This window comes from Marmota marmota, unplaced genomic scaffold (assembly GCF_001458135.2).
Source record: "Marmota marmota marmota unplaced genomic scaffold, marMar, whole genome shotgun sequence".
NCBI classification, from domain to species: Eukaryota; Metazoa; Chordata; class Mammalia; order Rodentia; family Sciuridae; genus Marmota; species Marmota marmota.
In genome coordinates this window covers 14,185,687-14,207,034 of record NW_026000205.1, presented here as the reverse complement: position 1 = coordinate 14,207,034, position 21,348 = coordinate 14,185,687, and positions in this window count along the sequence as shown.

Below are 21,348 nucleotides of genomic sequence, written 5' to 3'. Positions count from 1 at the left end.
TGGTGAATCCATGTGCCACAGGCCAGAATATGCTCCAGGGATCAGGTGTGTGTTGGTGGGGACAGAGGGCTCCATACAGCATTAATTTGAAGAAGCTGTGTTCACCAGCAACTCCTGCTCCAGGGGATGAATCCATTTCTATTGCCCATGGGGATGAAGATGCACCTCATCATGGGCTTTTCTTGTGAAGGTTTTATACCACAGCCCTGATGGGGTTAGTCTTCAAAGACGCTGTGTCCAGGGGATCATGTTCCTGTCTCCAGTGTTCTCCCTTCACTCACCGGTCTGAGCCATCCCTTACCCTGCAGTTCACCCATAGCTAAAAATAAGTGGGATAGACACCTAACTGCTTCCATTGGGGTCCCTAACACAGGGCTCTTCCAAAGGCCTGGAAGGGCTTTAGGAAGCCTCCTGGCTCTAGTATCCATCTCCTGAGGGTACCCTCCTAACCTCATTCCTGAACCAGGTGTCTGCTGGCTGGGAGGAAGACTCCTGAGCACAGGTTATGCAGCAGGTACTGTGCAACTACAAAGAGAAATACAACATGGCCCCAGGGCCCAGGAACACCGTGCAAAACCATGAGATGCTGCCATCAGGACGCTATTTCCAATGGAGACGCATGGGAGACAGAAGGAGCCCCTGCCAGGAAGATTGAGAAGACTTCATGGAAGAGGGGACATTTCAGATGAGCAAAATATCAAGAGGCAAAGAAGAGGGGGAGCACTCCAGACAACAGAGCAGCACAGGCCCGCGTAGGACAAGAGAAAGCTGCTGTCTTTGGGCTCTCCATGAGCGATGAGGCTGAGAGTGAAATCAGACAAGGAGCTCCAGGTACCAGGGCCTGCACACCCAGCTCTCCAGGCCTCCCCAGCTCATCTGCAACCACAAGCTTCTGGGTTCTCAAGGTATCCATCATGCTGGCTCCTGTCTGCACAGGGCCTCTGCAGAGTCCCCCCGTGTTGGAAATGCTCCTTCTTTGGCCTTCCCTCCGTTGGTTCCCTTGGACTTGCACTTTGGACTCAAAGACCTACATAGAGTTGATGTTCCCCTTAAGGGATTTTAATTGTAGCACTTACTGCTCCCTGAAATGATCTTATGTATCTGTGCACATGTGCATCATCTGCTCTCCTAAATTATAACACCTCCGTGAAAACCAATGCTTTATCTATTTTGTTCAGCATCTACCGATGCTGGGACCATGTCTGCTCCCAGGAAACCCTCAACAGCTAACTACTACCTGGTGGGTGAGTGAGTGACAGAAGGCATGGCAATGCCCTCCAAGGGCAGGGAGGAAAAGGAGATAGAAGGGCACATTCGGCCTCTTTGTAGACTGGACGCAGGTCACCAGAATGCGTGTCTCCACAGCCTCTCAAAGAGTTTCTGAAGCAGCCTGAGAAATGTAACTCAGATTGCTGGAAATCAGCCAGGGCAAAGCTGATGAACTCTGCGAGAAATCTCTGGTCATTTTCCACTTTGAGATGGTGAGCTGCAATCAAGGTCTCCAGACTCGCACACAGCTGGGTCGCTGAGACACCAGGACCGGGTAGTTGATGGAAGGGATGAGAGGAAATTTGCAGTCACTCTGTCAGAAGTGCTGAAGTAGGCTCTGCCCCAGCCTCACGGGAGGGGTCTTGCATCCAGGGATCCAGGGTTCGGATCCTTTTGGAAAATGGGTTTTGGAAAGAGGCCTTCAGGTTTCCTAAAGACAGCCTCAGCACTAATCAGTCAGGGCCTACGTGTGCTCCCTAGCCACTGCCTCAGCCCTACTGCATGTAGGAAATGCCAGCCCTCCGCGGCCCACTTCAGTCTCATAACCTCATCAGAACCGGCCTACTCCCCAATCCTGGTGAGCGCTAAGGGCTAGATTTCCAGTGCACACAGAGGGTCCTATAAAGAAGGGAGGGGGTCCCAGAGTCAGAGAGGCACATAAGAAGAGAAGCCACCTTTTAACCAAGACCCAGGAGGTGGAGAGAGGGGTCACCCTGTGGCTTAGGAGTAGAAGTTTCTGGGTTACCTGTGGGTGAGCTCACAGGATCACCTTTTGAGTGAAGAGTCTGCGAACCACTTTTCAGCTGCTCTGAAAAAAGTTTTAAACCCAGGTCTTGGAGCTCCCACCAGCTTTGCGGAGGTTGGACCATACAGTGATATACAGAGCCTATGTCTTTTGAGTCTAGTTCCCTCTGTTCCCCTTTACCCCATGATCCTCCTCCCTCTTCTCTTTCTTGGCCTATTTCTTCCTCATTCCAGAAGGGTGGATGTCGGAGCCTTGCAAAGTTTGCATCATGAGAAGCTGATGCTCGGGCCAATAAGAGATTTGGGTCCCATCACCACACAGAAAATTCCCATTCACCAGGTTTCCTGAAAGGAATTCCTAAAAAGGAATTTGCAAAGGGAAGTTGGCCCTAAAAGGAACATTCTAGAATGGCAATTGCCAAAAACCTCCTGTGGCCAAAGGGAGCAGGAAGGGGCAGGAAGAAAAGGTAGCCCTCTGCAGAGTCCTTTGGATTTGCAAAGAAAGAGACAGGCAGGAAGACAGGCCTTCCAGCATCCTCCCGGCCAGGGACAGGCTGGGACTCGGGGAAGTTGGGTGTTTCCCCGAGGAAGCAAAAGATGAAGCGTTTGTGTTTTGTTGGGATTGATAATGATGTCAGTTTCAGTTATGGGCTCATTACAACAAACCTGGGACGTATTAACGGCTCTTTAATTGAATTTGGAAATAAGAAGGGGGGTTCTGAATGGTCTTATAAATTGTGGATGCACACAACTCCTCAGCGCCTGCCTTCCGTGTTCAACAGAGAAACACGGTTTTCCCAAGGCTAGCCCCCACTGACCCTCCACCAAGTCCCTCGGTGCCCACTGCAAGGCTATCTTCATCCTTCCCAAGCTCCTGGGTGAGAAGAAGAAAGTTAGACCAAGAGGAATTCCCCAGAGAGTAAACACCAGGCCTAAGAGAGGCAACCTTTAGGTTTTTACTCTAAACCAGCGACACAGGAAGCACCATTGATTGTCCAGCAGAGATTCCCCTTGCCCTGAGCCCTGCGGGGTCCCCAGCAGCCCCCACGAGGAGACACCCTGCAGTGACCTGCTTGTCTTTCAGCCTTCCCCACTGGAAGGTGAACTCCCAAGAGCCAGGGCCCCCAGCCACATTTCCCCGGGATCCTTCACGCCCGACCCTGACACAGGAAATCTGGAGAATTTTTTTTTGTGGAGTCAACAAGGGAGCAAGTGACCTGCCAAGGGTGGACTTTTTTCCTTTTACCTTTTTTGGTTTTCTTCTTCCTCATTCCACCTGCTTCTTCTACCCACACACTCTATCAATCCCTATACAGCCTCTTCCAGCAAATCTTCTTCTAATTATCTGGGTTGCTTCCTTTATTTTCTCCCTGCCTCACTAACCACGTACAAATACGTGTATATCCACACAGACACATATATATATATATCATGCGCACAGACATTGAACACTTGGGGAAAGGGAGAGAGGTGCCAGATATCAGAAATAAAAATACAGGGCATCCAGTTGAATTTGAATTTCAGATAAACAACAAATGATTTTTCAAACTTATTTTTAGATTATTTCTTCTTTGTCTGAAATTCAAATGCAATTCATTGAGTATTCTGTATTAGGTCTGGCAACCCCGGTGGAAGGTGGTTTTATTCTTTTGCAACATCTGCTCACAGTATTCGCACACTTTTCTTTCCTAGGATCTCACAGGTATCTCTCCAAGTCAAAAGGTACAGGCCAGTCGGTTCTTTTTAATGGATGTATAATATTCCAGGATGCAGTGTTCCTCAACTGCTGGGCAATGACCTCCACATTGTGTAACTGTCACTGTAACGTGGCTTAGCAAATTCCCACCCTCAACAAAAGGAGCAGAAGGCCATATGATTGGCTCCGTCTTGCATCCTTAAATTAGCTATCATGGCAAAGTCAGCAATTGTCCCTGTAAGACAACACATCACTCAGAACGGCCAGCCCTGTGAGACCCTTGGCTACATCTGGGGTCCTGGGTGAGGAAGAGGAAATGACAAAAAAGAACAGAGGAATGCCTCTTTCCAACAGGAACTTAACAATGGAGAGAGGGAAACATCTCAGACTTCAGGCTTGAAATACGTTCAAATGTAGAAATTCAGATCCAACTCCTTTTGCCAAAACCCCACGCCAGCATAATTATTCTGCACCATCGCGCCCTCCCCTTCTTTCACCAGTCACATCTTTGACTTCATCCCGGTTGCTGAAAACACAAAAGTAAAAAATACATAGCAGCTCCGCTGACATTACAGCAACAGCATAAGCCTCATTTTACCAACCATTTAACTCCCTCTAAGGACCCCGTTCAGAGACACGGGCACGTTGATAGGAACTGTACAAAGGTCAGTGATTTGGAGGCTCTTTCCGACAATTTGCCAGGATTTTGGCATTTGTAAGCATCCATAGGACAGCTCTCTAGCAAGCTGACCTTGACAGCGAATGGGATAAATAAACCTTCAATTTACCCCCTCCAGCTCTCCGCGAGCCGGGCTGGTCCCCACGGAGCCTTCACCTGTCCATATCGTTCAACTGCCTGCAACTTCCAACTGACGAACATCCACAGCTCCGCGGCCCAGTGACAAACACCATCTAACAGATAAGGCTTCTGAAAAGTCAAAGCCAATACTGCTTCCATTGAAAATTTAATGCCGGCTCCATCTTTGCCCATCATTCTTCCGACTGTTGCACGTGTCCCAAGAGGCCCTTGAAGCTAAAGCACTGCTCTATAACAGGTAATGACGTGGCATTTAATGATACTGTCCAAAGTGATCCCAGGCTTTGGGAAGTAATGTGCACTCATGTACCAGATAAGCACCGCCAAACGTACTGAGCTGCCGTATCTTTCACGGCCCTGTCACCAGATACAATGTGACACATCCCCGGCCATCGTACCTGCTACTCCTCCGACCCCGCCATCAGACACAACGCGCATTTTCAGAATAGAGCTCCAAAGCGTTAAGGGAATTCAAGCAAAGGTAGAACGGTAACATATCCGTAATTAAGTATTCACAGCCTCTTTAATACTTCAGTGCTCTTGGATTCACTACTAAAATCTGTGAATTATACCTCATTGAAAAATGTCCTTAATCGACTCTGACATGTTTTATTGGAGGCAGAAAAAATGTTTCAGTATGATAGATAAGGTTAAAAATGTTACCACTCTGATCATTTACTCTAGTGCCTGGCAAAAGAGAGAGAGAGAGAGAGAGAGAGAGAAACTCCAAAGCCAAAAACCATTTACATCATTCATCGGATGCAATTGTAAGAGGAAAAAAAAAAAAACAAAACCTTATCTGACAGCCCATTTTAGCTGATGGGACAAAGTGCACATTTTCAATTTTCTGACAAAGTTATGTTGTTTATGTAGATAAGGGGGAAAAACAACTGGAACAGTTCTAAAGCGTGCCACAAGGCCTAGGAACGTGACAACTGTGAAGCTCCCCAAGCCACACAGAGCATCATACAACCAACCAAGCTTCAGACCAAATCCCGCAGGCATGGGCATCTCTGTCCCCCAGAGCAGCCAGGGGTTTTCAAACAGCTGCAGGGCTCTGCCGGGATGGGCCATGTGACTACAAGTACAAAGTTTGTCCCTGGCCTTGGCCCCAAGAAATCACAATAGGAAACAGAAACCAACTGATAGGGATGACTCTAGAGGCCAGTTGTTTGTGGAAACAGAGTTTGGTGTTTTTCTCTGCCCTTTGGCTGATCCTGTTGACCCCAAAGACAGAAATCCAAATTTCTGGAACTCCACCTGGGTATCATGCCGTTAAACCTGGGAGCAACGGGAACAAAAACTTAGAAATTCCGTTAAATCCTCCACTTTCCCCCCCAATGACACTCACATGTCCTCCTGGGAGGATCCATTACTGCCTCTTAGCAACAGCAAACATCCCCACTGTAGCAAGAGACAGGAATGCGGGGTCCTAACCCAGATGGTTGGGGACAGAGATTGCTACATGCTCTCGAGCAAGTGATTTAATCTCCCTGTGTTTCTGTGTCCCGATCTGTAAAAGGGACAGCAGGACAATGGTTGAAAGATCTGCCAAGGTCACGTTCCTAACGCCTTTGTAACAGGGGGCTGGTGTGCTGGACATGTTCATGCCAACTCTTGCCAGTAAGAGCCGACTGTCTTTTTTGAAAACTTGTCACTAACATTTCGTGGATATTTTCCTTTCTTAAATCCAGGGTCTTTATTTGTTTTATGATTTTTTTTTAATTTGTTCTTTTTAGCTATACAGGACTAGAGAGTCGATTTTGACATATTTATGCAAACAGGGAGTGTATCTTCTTCTAATTAAGTTCCCAGTCTTGTGAATATATATGATGTGGAGGTTCACTGTGGTGTCTTCATATATATACATAGGAAAGATATGTCAAGTAAGTCAGTTATAGACAGGATCATTTCCCAAATAGACTCCTGCCCTTTGGGATTGAAGTTCATTACAAACCTGGTAGACACTTGCTCAGTCCAAGTGTCTGGGGGAAAGAATCTCTGCAGAGTTTTCCTGATCAAGGTTACCAGGTCAGATAAAGCCAGCAACTCTGTGGGAAAAGGTTACAGATCAAGCAATGTGATTAAACAGTAAATAGTAGTAGATCAAAACAAAAGTACACAAAAACGAATGGTTGGCTTCTTTTCAAATGCACTGTCCAGTAGAATACTTGCCTAGCATGAACAAGGAAGACCCTGGGTTCAATTCCCAGCACCGCATGGGGTGGGGGTGGAGGGAGTTGATCTAACCAAATGCATTGTCTTAAATGTCTAATGGCCCCATAGGGCCCAAAGTCACATGGCTGGGCAGGGCTCACAGATGGGTTTGGTCTGACAAGCATAGAGTATACGTTTTTTAAAATATTTTCGTTGTCATTACAAAGCCTTTATTGACCAACCTCCGTGGGTGGCATCCTATACCCTTGATGTAAAATAGCATCTCCCAGATGTTATGTGGGATGATGCAGTGCTACCCAGGAGTATCTGACAATCATATTGTGTGTCCCTTACCCAAAATGCTTACAACCAGATGTGTTTAGGGCTTCAGATTCTTTTTTGAATTTTGGAATATTTGCATATAAATAATGAGACATTTGGGGGATAATACCCAAGTCTAAACACAAAGTGTTTGTGTTTCCTATACACAGTGTGCACATGGCCTAAAGGCAATTTTTAAAAATAAAATTAAAAGTTTTCATCATGTGGAATTTTCCACATGTGATGTCATGATGCATTCAAAAGGTTTTGGATTTGGGAGCCTTTCAGATTTCAGATTTTTGGATTAGGGATGCTCAGCCTGCAGGAGACAATGTGTAAAAATAAGAAAATTCAACACAAACATACACTGCCTTTTGGGAAAAAATAACCGGCTTGTTTATCAAACATAACTTGGAAAACACAAGAAACCATCACAGACCAGGGCAGTCCCAGGAGTGATGATGACTACATTTGGTATGGTGTCTTGAAGTGGATTCTGGGATTAAAAAACAAAGGGGGGGGGCATTCAAGGAAAAACAGATGATGAAGTCCAAATGAAATTGGAAGTTGAGTAACAATAGTATGTAAATGTGGCTTCTTAGTTTCGACAAATGTATCCTGATATTGGGAGTGGCCCATATTAGGGAAACTAGGTAAGGGGTACCTGGCAACATTCAGTATTATCTTTGCAACTTTTTTGTAGCTCTCAAAGAATTCCAGCCGGGCACAGTGGCATACACCTATAATCCCGATGACTCAGGGAGAATTCTCAAGTTCAAGGCCAGCCTTAACAAATTGCTATGGTTTAGACATAAAGTGTCCCCAAAAAACTCATGTTTGAGAAAATGAAAGAAAGTTTAGAGGTGAGATGACTGGTTTATGAGAAGTTTGACATAGTCAGTATATTAATCCACTGATAGGAATTAACCAGATGGGACTCTAGGCAGGTAGGGTGTGGCCAAAGGAAGTAGGTCTCTGGGGGTATGCCTTTGGAGTCTATATTTTGTTCTTGGTAGCAGAGCGCGTGCTCTCGCTCTCTCTCTCTCTCTCTCTCTCTCTCTCTCTCTCTCTCTTTCCTGGTATATCTTACGCCATTTTCCTCCACCAAACCCCTCTACCATCACCTCAGGCCCAGAGCTATGGAGTTCACCATCTATGGACTGAGACCTCCGTAACCATGAGCCCCCTAGAGAACCTTTTCTTCCTTAAGATAGTTCTTGTCAGGTCTTTTTGTCACAGCAACAGAAAAGCTGACTAAAACTTAGAGAGGCCCTAAGCAACTTAGTGAGATCCTGTCTCAAATTAAATAAATAAAATGGACTGAGGATGTGGTTCAGTGGTTAAGGCCTTTGGGTTCAATCCCCAGTATCAAAAAAAAAAAATTTTTTTTTAAGAATTCCACTTTTAATTTGGGGCTGCCCACTCACCCCTGCAAGATAAATGTCTACAGCACCCCGAATGATTAAGCAGCTGTACTTTCTGGTGACAGGGGGGATCTCTGACCACCACAATCAAGCCTGACTCTTTTCCTTGGCTTGGGATCTATGTGACAGGAGAAAGAAAGGAACAAGACAGAGAGTGTCCTATTTTCTTGAGCTATTTCCCACACTGGCCACTGACCAGAGCCAAGGAAATTGAGCATCACATTTGCTCAGTGGCAGTGTCATCGACCCTGCGACAGCTCTCGAATTGACCCACAGCCACTTGCCAGGCCTTTGTGCAATGACACTCCCCCCCATGGCCGCCCAGCTGCAGAGCCCCAGCAGAGCAAGCCTCTCCCACCTGCCCCTGCCTAGAGCAGAGCTCCCGGTGCAGACAGAAGAGGGCGCTGCAGACAGCTGGGAGAGGGCGGAGGGCAATTTGGGATTCTAGTTGGTTGATGATTTTCAAATTGTCACCTGGAGGGCTTGTTAAAGCCTCACCCCTAGAGTGCCCCATTCAGTGGGTTCTGGGGTGAAGTCTAAGAATTTGCATTCCTCATGGTTTCCAAGTGATGCTGAGTTAAGGATCTAGGATGGCACTTATGGATTCACTGCTGTAGGCCATGGAAGCTGTATTAATCAGGGTTCTCCAGGGACAGAACAAACAGGGTAAGATGGTGATAGGTACGTAGGTAGGCAGGTAGACGAGTGGATAGACAGGTGGGTGGGTGGATGGATGGATGGATAGATAGATAGATGGATGAGGGGATTTACTAGGAAAATTGGTTTATACCACTATGGAGGCTTAGAAGTTCCACAATAGGCTGCCTGTAGTCTGGAGACCCAAGTTTGCTGGTAGCATGGCTCAGTCCAAATCCCAAAGCCTCAGAAGCAGAGAAACCAATGATGTAACCCCTAGTCTATAGCTGAAGACTGGAGAACGTGGAATTCTAATGGCCAAGGGCAGGATTAGAAGGGTATCCCAGATCCAGGACATAGAGAGCAAATTTGCCCTTCTTTTGCCTTTTTTGTTCTGTCTGGACCACCAGTCAGCTAAATGGTGCCACACACACTGACGGTAGGCCTTCCCCTCTCTGTTCACCAACTCACATGACCATCTTCTCCAAAGATATACTCAGAAATAACCCTTTACCAGCTATCTAGGTATCTCTTCATCCAATCCAACTTGACACCTTCAATTAACCTTCAAAAGAACCCTCCATCATAACCACTGTGTTTTCTTGCTGGTCATAAGCAGCCCATAGATAAAGCAAAAAGAGTCAGCAAAGGCTGAGGACTCACGGTGGGGAACAGTGTGGCCTGTTCCAAGTGGGCAGTGGCACTGTCGGTACACCGGGGGTCCAGTGGGTAAGGAGAGCAGATTAGGAATCACCCAGACCCCAGTCTGATGCCTAACATCACTGCTTCCTGTGCGTGAGACTCATCATTACTTAGCATCTCTGGGGTTTGGTTTCCTCATCTGCTGAATGCCAGTAATACATCACTCCTTGCAAGGTATGACCAACCTACATGTTGAGGACCTCTAAACTCGACTTTACCCCAGAGCAGTCCTCCAGCAGCCGATTCTGACCCCTCACCAAAGTGACAGGCATTGAACACTTGAATCCCTAAAGTTTAATTCCTACCACCTCCCACGCCCACGGTCTTCCTCGTCTCAGTGTGGACAATTCTTCCCTCCAGTTGCGCAGGCCCAGAATACCGAGATCACTCATTCCACTAGCCAGTCTGAGCTCTGTGGCCCCAGTGCTCAAGGGCCTCATGTCGTCTCAACTAAGGGTCCTCTCATGGTTCCAGCTCACTTACTAACAGCTCTTGAAGGCTTTCTGCTGAGCTGGAGATGGCCACGCCCTGTAGGCCCGTGCATTCCCCTGTAAGAGAATCAGCCATATCTGCCCTAGAAGAAGCATACAAGTTCCTTCCAGCACCTCTCCCCAGAGGAGAGACCACTGCAGCCTGACATCTACAAACACCCCCTGATGCTCATCTGAACCCAGGAAGACCCAGAGTCCAATTCTCCAGGGACCAGCACCAAGGCTCTCCCACCTCCTCTTCCCTGGGACGTCCATGCACTGGATGCCTCTGGTTTGGGTTTCTCTTGCTCATGTTGATGGTCTTCTTCTTCCATCAGAAGTGTTGGTGCAGACAGTTCTCCCTCTGAGGAGGGGGACGATGACTTACTTAATCCATGGCTTGGATCTTAAGTATCATCCAAAGGCCTGCATGCTTTTTCTGCAGAGTGATGCTACTGGTGAGGGAGTGGAAATTTTAAGAGGTCTTCTAGTCATTGGGGGGGTGTGGCTTTGTAGTAGTCAGGACACAACCAGCACAACTGTAGAGGAGAAAAGGTTTATTCAGGGACTCACAGTTTCAGAGGTTTTAGTCCATAGAAGGCTGGCTCCATTCCTCAGGGCTTGAGGTGAGGCTGAACACCTTGGCAGGAGAGGGTGGTGGAGGGAAGCAGCTCACATAATGATCAGGAAGCAGGGTGACTCCACCCTCCAGATACAAATTATATACCTCACAGCCACGCCCCCAATGAACCACTTCTTCCAGCCACACCCCACCTGCCTCCAGTTACCACTGAGTTAATCCATCTGAGAGTAATTCACTGATTAGGTTAAGGCTATCGCGCAATTATTTCTCCTTCAAACCTCACATTGTCTCACACATGAAATTTCGGGGGACACCTCGCATCCAAACCATAACAGTCCTTGAAGGGGAATGTGGGACCCTGATCTTTGCATCTTTCCCTTTTCACTTCCCATCCATGATGTGAACAGGTTTGCTCTACCACGTGCTCCTGCCCCTGTGTGCTGCACCCCTGCCAGAGGCCTAAGTCATAGGTCCCCCGAGTCGTGGACTGGAATATCCAATACAGTGAGCCAAAATAAGCCTCCCCCCTCTCTCTCTCTTTTTAATAGTAAAAACAGCCTTTATTGGCCGCAACCGTGAATGGAAGAGAAGGCAGAGAGCAGCTCTCCCTCCTGAGGTGGCATTCGCAGACTGGGCAATTGCTCTCCATAAAGCTACCTTTTCTCTTTCTAAGTTGATTTATCTCAGATATTTGCTGTGGAAATGGAAAGCCAACGGATACCCCCAAAAGTTCTCCCATACAGCTAAGCACAGGCTCTCAACTCTGAGGGCTTTTTCTAAATGACAAGTCTGCACTGGCCTGGCCTGAGGGCTCCCCCCCGCCACGCACTCAACCAGCTGACTAGTTACCCCGAGTGTGTGCACACGCCATGGGCAAGCACTGTGAGCAGCATGGTGTGTAAGATGAGCTTCCTGTCTTCCTGGACCTGACAACCCTGCAGCCATGAGCAGCACCGCACCCCAGGACAAGTCACCAGGGAAATACATCCCCTGGAGAGGACTCCCCAGGACTAGATTTTCAGCAGGACTGTGGGAGAGTAAGAGATGGCTCAGACACAGATGGCCATGGGAAAAGAGAGAAGAAAAAAGAAAAAAAATATATATATATATATAAAGGGGTGAGAGAGAGAGAGAAAAAAACAGAGAGAGGGAGAGCTACCTAAAGGAGGATGTGGGGCAGGCAAAGGCAGCAGTGTGTCCAGGGTGTGGAGCTATGTCCTGTGAGACAGGAGCAGGAGTTTCCCACTTACCTCCCCAGAGGACACACGGTTATGGAAGCACACGAACAGCACAGGAAGGCCAAGGTGTTCCTCAAGCACCTGCTAGCCAGAGGGCATCCCGGGACACATCCCTGAGAACAAGCACCTTGGAGTCACATTTCCATAAATCATGTCATTGTCCTATGATGGTCACCGTTATCCTGTGCATCTGAAGTAGCCATTTTTAAAAGACAATCATCTCAACTATACTGCAAAGTTTTTAATGCCATGTTGAGATTTCTCGAGTTTCTAATTATTATTTAAGTTCACCTGAAACCTCTGCCCCTACCCAGTAGATGGTCAGAGCCCAAAGGCTTGGATTTGGGGCTCAGCTCTGCTCCAGACTGCTGACACCGGACCCCCCCCTCATGTTTCACTGTTTTCATTGGGTTGTTGTGAGATTCAAATGAATCGAGAAAGGCCCCTGAAGGCCTTTCCGCCCACCCCCTCTCCACCACCCTTGCTGGTCTTTTCCACATTTCTGCCACATAGACCTGGTTTTTATGGAGCCTGTGCTTTGTTTTGCTTCAGAAATATTATAATAAAATGAGTGTATCTTTCTGGTTATTAATTTTGACCCTTTTTTTTGCATATTTATCTAAATGGAAGATGTTTTCTTTCCCAACCAGCTGCTATTATGAAGTACGAGGAGAAAATTAAAATCCAGCTCTGTGTGTGGCCGAAATCCTATCAGTTGAGGTTGAAAGAAACATCCTTTCCCCTTGCTGGGGAAAGAGAGAAAGAGAGAGAGAGAGAGAGAATGAGGGACGGAAAGAGGGAGGGAGGGAAATAGATCTGTTTGATTATGCTGTGTTTGTTGATATATATCCCTCAGGTACACTTGGTACTCTGCCTCTGAAAGTTTTGCATCCATAAAGTCAACCAAACTCAGACCAAAAATGCTGTATTCAAAGAAAAGAGTTGCATCTGTACTGAACACACACAGCCGGTTTTTTTTTTCTTGTCACTATTCCCTAAGCAATATTGTATAATAACTACTCGTGTAGCATTTATATTGTAAAAGGTATTATAAGTAATCTAGAAATCACTTAATGTATACAGGAAGACTGTGTAAGTTATATGCAAATAATGCACCATTATATTTAAGGGACTTGAACATCCACAGATTTGGGTACCTGTGGGGGGTCCTGGAACCAATCCCCCAAGGATACTGAGGAATGACTGTAATTAGTTTCTTGAGTAAGACAGTCAAGCTGGACCCCAAGCTCGTTCCTTTCCCTGTGTTTGTGAGGTTCAGCTAGTACACAGTGTTTGGCTCCCACTGCAGAGCTACAGATGGGAGCCAGACCTAACTGGGGTGCAGCCCAGGACTTGGTCAAGGTCAGGGGAGTTTTGCTTTTGGACCTGAGAAGGGAAATCCATCAGAGTTTGCAGAGCAAGTGTCTTCAGGCTCAGAACTGATCTCCAACTTGTGATCCTCACCCAGACCAAGGTATAGACCAGGTTTGATCCACCTGAACAGAGGAGAGACCTACAAGCACCCCCTCTGAAGCAGCTACCACCACTCACCAGTTCAGGTGAGGGCTGTTTTAGAAATGGATGTCATTTAATGGACCTCACCACCTTCATCTCATGACAGGGCTGAGGCCGTAGAAATCAGTCAGAAAAAATCAGTCAGAAAAAAACCCAGCCAGGAGCAGTGGGGCATGCCTAGAATTCCAGCAACATGAGAGCCTGAGGAAGGAGGATGGCAAATTCAAGGTCAGCCTCTGCAATTCAGTGAGACCCTCAGAAACCTACTGAAACCCTGTCTCAAAATAAAAGGTCTGGAGATATAGCTCCATGGTAAATTGCCTGAGTTCAATCCCCAGTACAGAAAGACAGAAGGAAAGAAGGAAAAACTCAGTGGCCATCCAGAGAAAACTCTTCACCTGTCTAATTCCTGCTCTAAACAGTGTTGCAGTCGTTAATTTTAAATGTCAATTTGACTGGGCCAGAGGGTGCCCAGATAGTTGGTTAAGCATTATTCTGGGTGTGCCTATGAGGGTGTTTCTGGGTAAGAGGAACATACATTAGTGGATTGAGTAAATCGGACTACCCTCCCTAATGTGGGAGGGCCTAATCCCATCAGTCGAAGGTCTGAATAGAACAAAAGGCTGACTATTCTCTGGGTGAGAGAATTCTTCTGTCACAGCCTTCAGGCTAGAGCATCAGCTCCTCCTGGCTCATACTGAGACATGGACTCGGCAGGTTTTGGACACATCAGCCTCCATAATCACACGAGCCAATTCCACATACATATAATTGATTCTGTTTTTCTGGAGCTCTGACCAATACAACCACTCTCCTGAAAAAGTCACAGGCACAGCCTTAGTCCAGGGCTGCTGCAAACCTTGCTGGAGAGAGGCTCAGGTCCAATCCTGGGTCATCTTGTGACCCCATGCCCTCCGGAGTCTCACACTGGAGGACTCTCTCCTATGGGGGCTGAGGGGGGTTCTAGAGCCAGGAGAGGAGCACAGGATAAAGCCACAGGGTGAAAGGGGCATGTCTGTCTAGAATTCAGTTTGTACTATACGAGACTCAAACATTAACTTTTACAGCAAAGCAGATGCCGATGTTGATAACAATGTAAACTTGGCACGACTTTTTTTTTAAAACTGCAGCACAAGATGATGAAGCAGCTTCCTAGTTGTAGTAGGTGACTAGAGACTCTGCCTCCAAAATGCCCTTTCCCTGCCTGACTTGGGGCAGCTGTCTATCAGGAGTGGCTGTTCATCATTTCCCACTCAAGGGAGGTACCTGACCACAGAGGAGGAGCCCAAGGCAACCAGGGAGCAGTGTCTCTGGAACTCCCAAATTGCCATCTCTGTTCAGACCTGGTTCTTATCCCCATTGTTGCTTGTCTTGCTGTGACTGCTGACTCTTTTCCCACTATCATGACAGGAAGGCTCTTGGGGACAAGGAAAAAGGTTAAGACTGAAGCTAAGAGACCTAAACTCTGCTCTTCCTCTGCCGCTTCAGAGGGGTCACACGCCCTCCCTGGACTCTGGTCTCTATGGTGTTTCAGCAGTGTTGACACTGGCTGCCCTGGGCCCTTTGTCACTGTGAGACTGAAGATGATTGGGGTTCACTGCGTTTTCTGCGACAAAACTTTTGCACACCGGGTCATCATGGAGGTCCTGCTGCTCTTTGGACTCTGAGATTCATTCACCTCCTTGCCTCTTCTACGTTCTCCCTCATATCACAGGGGCTAGGAACCTGGAAACGACACTTTCTAGAACCTCTTGGAATATACCAAGGAGAGGACCTTGCCCAACAGATGGAAGACAGAAGCCTCTGAGGAGGTGAAGCCATGTGCCACAGAAGGGATTTTTTGCAGCAGCCTTCAAAGTTCCCAGCCATGACCTGGAGGCAACTGTAGTTATTACGGTGGTTTCAGCCAAGTCTCATGTCCCTGAAAGCCAGTGACTGCCTGAGAGCCACAGCCATATCCCTGACCTTCATTACTCTGATGGTTTGGAAGAGTCACATCACCTCTGTTAACAGGCTTCCTATTTGATGTATCCAGAGTGACCCTATTTTCCTCTCTGATACATCTGGTTATGAAAAATATCAAATATCACTCCTATATTTAATTCAATATCTAAAATGTTGACCCCTATGGGAATATCCAAGAACATGCCACAAAACAAAGTGTCTGCCACTTGGCATAGTTAAGCAGTAGCCTAAGTCCCAACTTTTTCCTGAAACATGTTTCATTTTTGTTCCATTTCATCCATTATATCCCAAAGCTCTTGAAAGCCAGGAATAATATCATTTCTTTTTGTACAAATTAAATCTCTTTGTAATGAATTCTAAATGACTAGCCAAATCATTGGTTGTCCTATAACTTTATGGTATCAAAATTGCTGGCAAACACATTTAAACTCTGAAGAGCCTGAGACTCTCTGCTAGAGTTTTGTTTTGAGGTTTTGGGGGGTTTTTTGTTTGTTTGTTTGGTTGGTTTTGTTTTTTTTTGTTTTGTTTGTTTGTCTGGTACCAGGGATTGAACTCAGGGGTGCTTAACCACTGACCCATATCTCCAGCCCTTTTTATAGTTTACTGAGGGTCTCACTAAGTTGCTGAGGGCCTTGCTAAGTTGCTGAGGCTGTCTTTGAACTTGGGATCCTCCTTCTCCAACCTCCCAAGCTGCTGGGATTACAGGTGTGCACCAACATGCCCAGCTTAGAGTTCATTTTACCTTATGTAGCCACTATGAGGGGTCTCAGCTGGTTTCCCCACAGCTTCTTACCGGGTCATGAACAGGGACTCAGTAGGGACGGCCCCCAGTGACCTTGGGAACATTGAATCCACCTGCTCTCTGGCTTGTTGCTAACTGTGTCATGCTCTCTCTTTCATCTCCTCCGAAATCATGGACAGAGGACATTTTTTGTTTTTAAACAGAGGCTGAGGGTGTGGCTCACTGGTAGAAAGCAAGCTTAGCTGAGCATATACAAGGCTGCAAGTTCAATCCCCAGCACCAAAAAGAATCAATTGAATAAACACAAAGAGGGTTCTATCTTTGAGTTCATCAAGAATAAACCAAGTAGTTTGGATGCTGAGAAATAAAGGACCGAAAGAAAAAAAAAAAAAACAGCTTCGTCCCATAGGGAGGCATTTGAGACCCAGAACATGCTCTGCACATGGTGCTGAGATGCTGGGAGCACAGCAAGGAGCAAGACGGGCTCAAGTTCAAGTTCCGGCAGCTGACAGCGATGATAAGGATGCAACTGCACAAGGCAGATGGCCTCAGCTGGTGATAATTGTCCCAAAGGAGACAAAACAGGCTGCAGGAGAGAAGGGGCCACCTGCGAAACATGAAGTCAAAACCAAGGGCCGGGTCTCAGGCCTGTGGAAGGGTTTGGACTTCATCCAAAGGTACTGAGAGCCCACTGGGGGGTTTGAAGTGTCTCCCAAGAGAATCAGGATCCTTATCTTCTCCCCATACACAAGGCTCCTAGGCAACTCTACCCACCAAGCCTGGTGCCATTGTTCTGTGTCCCCAGATCGAGCTTGAACTGAACTGAATGGAATGGAATGGAATGGAAGGACATCCAGCTGGTGGTCCCTGCAGAACATCTTGAGATGTGTCCCCAAGCCCTGAGGCAGCCAGGTGTGCCTCTCTTAAGTCATAGAGCCAACTTGATGCACCACTGCGAGCTCACGCTCCTCAGCCTTCCTCCTGCTGAACAGGGGCAAGTGCAACACTGTTTGTTAGGAATCCCAACCAACCCAGCCTCCCTCTGAGCTGGAAGACAGCTAGGACCCTGTGGTTTTTCAGGGCGCAGGTAAAGAAAAACAAAACAAAAAAAAAAACACCTCTCCATTTATCCATCATTTGTCTGTTCATCTTCTCACTGAACATATTGAACACTTACCAGGGACGAGACCCTGTGCTGCCACTGAGATGCACCCAAGAACACCCAGGCGAGGTCTCTGCTTATGCAAGTTGCCTGGTGCTGCATAAAAAGTTACCAAGCTCTTAGTGGCTTCATACGCCCCTGACGTATGACCTCAAAGTGAGTCAGGAGTCTGAGCCTGGGTCCTCTGCTCAGGGGCTCACCAGGCTACCATCCAGTCATCAGCAAGGTTGTGACGTCACCTGAGGCCAGACTTCTCAGATGGGTGTTGGCAGAATCGGAGCCTCGAAAGTGTAAGATTGAGGCCTTCAGCTCCTAAAACGCAACACGGTTTCCCACCCCGTGGCCCTCTCCACAATGTGGCAGTTTGCGTCTTCAAGACCAACAGGATATACTATCTCTATTGTCAACTCTCTGACCTCTAGATGCTACTCTAAAAGGCTCACCTGGTTAGGTCAGGCCCACCAAGAGCAATGTCTAGCTAGGTTAACTCAAAATCAACTGTTTTGGGATGTGAACGATGTCTTCAGAACCCTTTTGCTTTTGCTGGGCTTCACAGCGCATTCCCAGGTCTTACCCACACTCGAGGGGAGGGGCTTGTGTCGGGTGCGTACACCACGGAGCAAGAGTCTTGGGGAACAATTCCCAAAGCTATCCTGAAGGAACTTCTGGGTCAGCCACTTATTCACCCTGTGAGCAGGAAGGTAGCCAGCCTGGGACAGGAGGGGGTGCCGGTTCCTTTCCCAGCTACAGGACAGCCTGGTCCAGGGCCACCATCCCCCCCGCCCCAGCACCCTCCACCCTGAAGCGCAGTTCAGCCTCCTCTCCACTCACCCATGCTCCTCACACATCTCATGACAACTGGCAGTGGCTTATTCATCATTTCAGATTGCAACTTTCTGTTTTCTCAGACACCCACTTTAATACCCTGACATGTCTGTTCAGCCCATAACGTTCTGTCAATTGTTTGTGTCTCCCCGTGGCGCTGATCGCCTTTTCTGCTGCATTCCTGGCCCGTCCTGGCCCTGGTGTGCTCTGCGTACCAAGAAGCTCCACGTCACCCCCCTCACCGTCCACACCACCGGATTTCCAATAAAGAGCTCTGCATCCCACGTCAATCACCTCCCGAGGCGCTCGCACTTGCATTCTTTTCTCAGGACAGACGCAGCCCCCCAAAAAAAGCCGCCCCGGGTGGGTTTTGCTTATCCACTCAAACCTAAGCAGACCTGAGCTCACCAGAACCTGCAGGTAGACAGAACGGCCCACCCCTTCACCTCCCTTCCCATCTGCCCCACCTCTAGCTCATCAGCAGGACCTTGGTCTAGAGGTCTACCACCTCTCTCCTCCCTCCTGTAGTGGCTCTTCCTGCATTAGTGTGACACCACCACACGAGCCCCTTGAAACACAGCTTGCCCTGCTGCCCTGTGGGCATCCCCTAAGGGCTTCCCTCTGCACCATTAACGTAACTTCCTTTCATGCTCAAAAGACCCTGCATGATCTGTCCCCAGCCCACCCCCGGGTCCTTGTCAAGACCTTGCACATGTCATGTCAGGCCACTCAGAGTGCCTTTCAGACCCTCAGGTTCTGTTCCACGGCAGGCAGGGTGTGGGCATGCATTGCTGTGGGAAAAGGATAAATCCTACAATACCCAGCGTCGGGACAAAGGAAGAAGCATTTGGGGACAGCCATAACAATGAAAAATTGTTGTGGTGGTAGCATTTCCAGCCGTGGTGGGGAAAAGAGATCGACAACACTTCTCCCCATAAAACTGGTCTAAGATGCCACAAAATTGTCAAAAATAAACATCCAGGGCTCTGGGAGATGGCAGCCTTAGTCTGTTCAGGGTCCTTTAACAAAGTGCCATCGACGGAGTGACTTATGAAAAACAGAAATCTGCATCTCACTGTTCTGGAAGCCTGAGAACAGGATGGTGGTCAGGGTGCAGGAGGGGCGCCCGTCCACGTGGCAGACTGGCAGTGTCTCATTGTGTCCTCTCGCGGTGGAAAGAGGGCTTTCTGATCTCTCTTTTCCTAAGGGCACTCGTTCCACTTGTGAAGCCTTCATCCTCGTGACATAATGACCTCCCAGAAGGCCCCACCTCCAAGTAACATCCTCTTGGGATTAGGCTTTGAACATAGGTGAATTTTGAGGGGACCGAGATGTTCAGTCCATAACAGCCTCCAAAAGCAAAAAACAAAACAGAAGTGTTGATTTTTGAAAAGCCTGATAGAACTTTGAGTCAAAACGGTGGGAGTCAGTGGCCTTCTTGCCTAGGGCTGCCCCCTCCCCTTCTCCAAGCTCAGTTGCACACTAGCTTTGTCAGAGCAAGGCTCGCTCTAAGGACTGCATCTTGACTGCCAAAGGAGGCTGACCTGTTCTGGAGTGGAGGGAAAGCACGCACCTCGTGGTGCTGTCAGGAAACATTGCAAACTCAAAAGAAAAATTAACAGGAAAAGCCCAGGGTTCTGCTAATGGGAAGAAGCAGTCCCAGTTGGGGTGAGTGGTGGAAGGACCAGGAATTTAATGGGGGTACCAGGGAAGGGGTAAATATGCCATCTGCATATCCTGGAATCTCTGCCATGTGCAGGGAAGACTCAAGACCACCCGAAAGCCAGGCACAGTGGCGTACGCCCGTAATCCCAGCAGCTCAAGAGGCTGAGGCAGGAGGATTGCAAGTCCAAAGCCAGCCTCAACAATTTAGCAAAGCTCTAAGCAACTTAGTGAGACCCTGTCTTCGAATAAAAATAAATAAATAAAAAGTTCCAGGAATGGGACTCAGTGGTTAGACACCTCTGGGTTCATCTCTGGTAGAGAGAGAGAGAGAGAGAGAGAGAGAGAGAGAGAGAGAGACCCCAAAGACATTAAATCTAGAAAACCACATGAACACTCTACAACCCTCATGCAAATCCATCTGCAGAGTGATACCTTCATTAGCCAAATTTGCTTGAGCATAATAATTTCCAAGTCACTGTCCAACTATCAATCTATGCAAACACATTTAAAAAAAAAAACTTTAGCAAGCCAGGCTGAAAATTAAAAAAAAAATAAGAATTTTAAAAACTAAGCAGACACATCAACAAGCATACATGCTTAGAAGACAGATTTTACAGATTAAGTCCAGATTAAGTTATTAAAAAGAAATGCTCAGGGGATATGCCACAATGCAGAATTGTTACAATGTATGTGCTAGAGCTCTACAGAAAGAGGAACTAGTAAGATATTTCTCTCTCTCTCTCTCTCATACACACACACACACACACACATGTGCACACACACATAGCAGCATACCTTATTTTATTGTGCTTCACTTTCATGTGCTCTGCAGATAGTGCATTATTTACAAATTGAAGGTCTGCAGAATTCTGTGTGGAACAAGGCTATTGGTGCCATTTTCCAAACAGCTCAGATGAACATTAGCATCTTTTAGCAATAAGGTATTGTCAATTAAGATACATATATTATTATTTTAGATATAATGCTGTTGTGCACTTATTAGACTTCAGGACAATATAAACATAATTTTTTGTCTTCATTGGGGAACCACTTTATTGTGATACTTGCTTTATTGCAGTGGTCTGGAACCAAACCCACGGTATCTCTGAGGTTTGTCTATAGATATCTGACAGAGTATTATTAGCAGAATTGGCTCACGTGATGATGGCAGCTGAGAAGTCCCACAACAGCTCACCGGCAAGCTGGAGACCCTGGGTTGCCAGTCTCCAGGATCAGTTCAAGACTGAAGCCCTCAGAACCAGGAAACTAATGGGGTAACTATCTGAAGCCAAAATCCAAAGAGCCCAGGGCGCTGCTGGTACATGACCATGCATGTATGTGCATCTGCATAAATACCAGTTTTAAATTATTTTAGTTTAAATTATATATATATATATATATATATATATATATATAT